General features: G+C 34.3%; 1 pseudogene across 1 annotated transcript; it reads right to left on the bottom strand.

Moving 5' to 3' along the window:
- Positions 1 to 3,764: 3,764 nt before the first annotated feature.
- On the bottom strand, positions 3,765 to 4,088 carry LOC307097338 (alpha-ketoglutarate dehydrogenase component 4-like; annotated as a pseudogene). The gene has a single exon. The product of its transcript is annotated as an alpha-ketoglutarate dehydrogenase component 4-like (transcript).
- Between the last annotated feature and the right edge of the window lie 556 nt (positions 4,089 to 4,644).

Genomic DNA, 4,644 nt, shown 5'->3' with positions numbered 1-4,644 from the left:
GCAAATGGGCTACTAGTATTGTAATAACTATGTATTGTGATGAGTGGGCACTTGAATTATCAGAGGGAACATTTTGTAGCCTATATGAATGTCTGTTTGCTATGCTGTATACATGCCTGAAACTAATACAAAATAGTGTTGAATGAAAACTATAATTGAAAAATAAAATAATAATAGTAAAAGTATGAAAATGATAGGCATTCAAATACTGAAAATAGCCAGTATCAATATATTACTCCTTTCTAAGATATCTAACTTTATAACATCTAAGACATCTAACTTTATAACATGAAAATGTGTATAAGTACATATTTTAAATTGTGCTGTTATACATTATATTTTACCTTTTGCATTTTTATTTAATGTTATTTAATAATTTTAGAACCATAAATTTTCCGTTTTTGTGTAATATTCTTTTGTAATGGACCTTTTTTCCCTTGCTTATTGTACATTTACTTTGTGTTAAATTCCCATCCCCATTTATTGTCATAAACATTCTAATGTTTGTAATTATTAGTCTGATAGAGGTGAGAGGGGAGGAGGATGAGGAGGACTGGATGAAGGAAGGTGAAAAGAATGACCAAAGAACATATATGCCTGTTCTTGGTGCAGCCACTATGCAAACCAATGCAGGGTTTCCTTGAAAAATTAAAAATGGAACTGCCATTTGATCCAGTGATCCCACTTCTAGAAATATATCCTAATAAGCTTGAAACATGGATCAGAAAGAATGTATGATATATGCACCCCCATGTTCATAGCAGTATTATTTGCAATAGCTAAGATCTGAAAACAGCCCAAGTGCCCATCAATAGATAAGAGGATAAAAAAGGTGTGATACATTTATACAATGGAATACTATGCAGCTGTAAAAGAGAAAGATCTCTAACTCTTTGAGACAACATGAAGGAACCTGGAGATTATTATGCTAAGCAAAATAAGCCAGTCAGAGAAAAACAAATATCACATTATCTCACTTACATGTGGAATCTAATGAACAAAATAAACAGACAAACAAAATAGATCCAGAGACATGGAAGCATGTAACACACTGAGGATTCTCAGAGGGAAGGGGTGGGGATAAGGGATTAACCAAAGAACTTATATACATATATGCATAACCCATGAACACAGACAATAATGTGGCCCCTGCGGAGGGGGAGGAGTAGAGAGGAGGGGGTCAATGAGGGGGGGAAAGAACATCTGTAATACTTTCAACAATAAAGATAAGTTAAAACAAAAGAACACATATATGCATAGCCTATGTACTCAAACAACAGTGCGGTGATAGCCAGACAAAGGGAAGGTGGTGGGGGCTAAGTAGAGGTAAGTAAGGGGGGTTCTGGAATGGGGTCTGTAATAGTGTCAACAATAAATTTAAAAATAAGAAAAAAAGTCCAGCTGGTGTTGCTCAGTGGTTGAGTGTCAACCTATGAACCAAGAGGTCATGGTTTGATTCCCAGTCAGGGCACATGCCTTGATTGCAGGCTCAATCCCCAGTAAGACATGTGCAGGAGGCAGCTGATCAATGATTCTCTCTTATCATTGGTGGTTCTCTCTCTATCTCTCTCCCTCTCCCTTCCTCTCTGAAATCAATAAAAATATCTACGCTAATAGGAGAGAAACATGCTAATTGGCTGTACCTTCGCGATGCCCACCAGCCAATCAGGAGTGTGTATGCAAATTAACCCAGCAAAGATGGTGGGTTAATTTGCATATGCAGGTGCTGAGCGACTGGGGGCGGGACGGGATGCTTGAATTGTTCCGCACCACCCCAGCCGCTGGGGGCCTCTGGGCAGCATGGAAGGCGGAAAGGCCAGAGCGAAGGCAGTGCCGGCAGCTAGAGGAAGGAAGGCCCATTCTTGCATGAATCTTCGTGCATCGGGCCTCTAGTATTTAAATTAAAAAAAAAGAAAGTCTACATTACAGACTAGATTTTTAGTAGAAATGCTAACCCCAAGAATGTGAATATACTTATCTTCTGTTGCATATCATCAAGTGATTATCTAGTTACTATGAGTTTCAAAAAAACAAAAAATGTTGCCAGTATTAAATATCATCTAAGAATGTAAGTAATCCTATCTGGGTAACGAAATTGATTAGAACATCCTGATTTGTAAAGGTTGCAGGTTCTATTCTTGGTCAGGACACATACAAGAATCAAACAATAAATGCATAAATAAGTAGAACAATAAGTTGATGTTCCTCTCATGTATTATATACATGACTTTCTTTAATTGGCATTTTCTTTTATTTTTAATGAAATTTCTTATTGTTTTCTTTTAAGTGTTATTTATTTATCTTTAAAAAATTTATGTTCTGAAAATATCTAGCTAAATGTATCAGTATTTTCATTGTGAATTCTCTTAAAATCACTTCATTGAGATATGATTGACATACAAAAAATTGTACATTTAATGTATACAGCTTGTTGAGTTTGGAGATGGGCATAAACCTCTGAAATTGTCACCAAAATCCCTACCCTAAACATATATATCACTTCCAATAGTTTCTTACTGCCCTGTGTATGTATGTATGTATGTGATAAGAACACTTCATATAAGATTTACCTGCTTGGCAAATATTTAAATATACAATAAGGTATTGTTAACTATAGAGGCTCTATGCTAGAGATAAGATCTCTAGAAAATATTTATCTTATATAACTGAAACTTTGTACCTTTTGACAAACCTTGTGCCTTTCTATTTCCCTCTCCCTACAACACATGACAACCACCATTCTACTGTCTGCCTCAATGAGAGTGACTATTTCAGGCTCCTCAAACTATGTAAAGAACAGTACAGTCCTTGCTTTGGGAAAATGAGTTTAATTTCTCATCAGGGAGAGAATTTATGAGCTATCATGACCTTTACAGAATGAAAAGCACACAACACGAGGCTCACAGAGAGGAAAGGAATGATGAATGAAGATGTATGTGTGCATCACTTGGATTTATAATCTTGCTTATGAGCATGTCTTTATGTTTATTTAATATTTGAAGATAAATTATATCTATACATTTGAATAATGACTAAAACATGGCAAGATGAAAGTTACTAAAATGTCAAAATTAGAAAGTGCTAAAGATCACTAAAAATGCATCCTTGCTTTGACCACATCTACTTGTTAGTAATTTATGTGTGTGAAACTAATGCCATCAAAACAATTACATTAAAGGAAAATTTTTGAAATTTTTATTGAAATATTAAAATATTTTAATATACAGAAAAATAAAACTAAGTACAGAGCTCATTAATATTTTTCAAGGTGAATACAGAGTGGGGGAAAAGTAGGCTTATAGTTGTATGTAAAGCACAGAGTTTATTCTGTATTATTATTTATTAACTATTGTATTATTTTCCATATAAATAACTGTAAAGTTACTTTTGTCCCACCCTGTATACCATAGTAGAGCATGCAGATCAAGAAATATTACATCACTAGGACCACAGAATCACCCAAAGCTCTTCCTCAGTCACTACCCTAAAAAATAAACATTAACCTAACTTTTAACATCATAGATTCTATTTTTTAAATGTGTGCTTTAATAAGTATAAAGTATATAAACAATTAGGTAAGGTTATGGAGAAGCTGACTAGTAGACATGAATGAGAAGATACAAGTGTCCATCTAAATTTAGTATAGTTTTTACAGAATATTAATTAAAGTTTAATATATAATTTCTCATTTGTTATTTTGGAAGTCCTTTATTGTAAAGATTATTATTTTGTCTGATAACAAACAGCAGCCACATTGTCAGTGCTTATTCTGGACCTTCAGGTTGGATAAATTCAATTTCTTCTTGAGACACAAGTGTCCTTCTGTATTTCTGAGGTAATGTGTTTATTATTTCTGCGGTGTCAGGAGGACCCTGATGCATCAGCCAGGCTGGTGATTTACTTCCCTTAGACTGCTGTGAGGTTGAAGAAGAGTGAGATGGTCCTGCTGAGCTCAAAACTTCTAACACATTGGGTTTATGATTACTTCCTCTGTCAGGGAGCATTATTAATGGAGTATGGGGCTGACTTTACCTGATGACCCTGCTAGCCAATATCATCTTGTTGCCCATCATGACCCCCAACAACATATATTCTTTTTTTCTTGTTTGTGCATTTCATATAAAGTCATATAGTATATACTTTATTTCTGACCTCTTTTGCTCTATATTCATCAGTTTTAGCTATTTTATTATGTGCATTTTTAGTTTCTTTATTATAACTGCTGCAAAATATTTTATTTGGAATATACCACAATTACTTTATTCATTATATTGTTGGATATTTGGGTAGATTCCAGTATTGAGAGATTATGAATAGTGCTGCTATAAATATTCTTGTATGCATCATCTGGTGAACAGATGTATGTATTTCTGTTGCATATATACCAAGGAGTTGAATTGTTAGATCATAGGATCAGCCTATGTTCACTTTTCAAAGATATTGCCAGCCAATTTTTCTATATCGGTAAACCAATTTGCACTACCATCAGCAGTATATGAGAGTTAAGTTTTGACTGCTCCACATTCCCACCAACAACTTATTTAGGTCATTTTCAATTTTGCCATTCTTTTTAAAAGACAAATTTTTATTGATTTCAGAGAGGAAGGGAGAAGGAGAGAAAGAGAGAAACATCAATGATGAGAG

The sequence above is a fragment of the Cnephaeus nilssonii genome (assembly GCF_951640355.1).
Source record: "Cnephaeus nilssonii genome assembly, chromosome: 3".
NCBI lineage: Eukaryota > Metazoa > Chordata > Mammalia > Chiroptera > Vespertilionidae > Cnephaeus > Cnephaeus nilssonii.
Note: the sequence above shows the minus strand (reverse complement) of the source record. Positions and strands in the feature narration are given on the sequence as shown.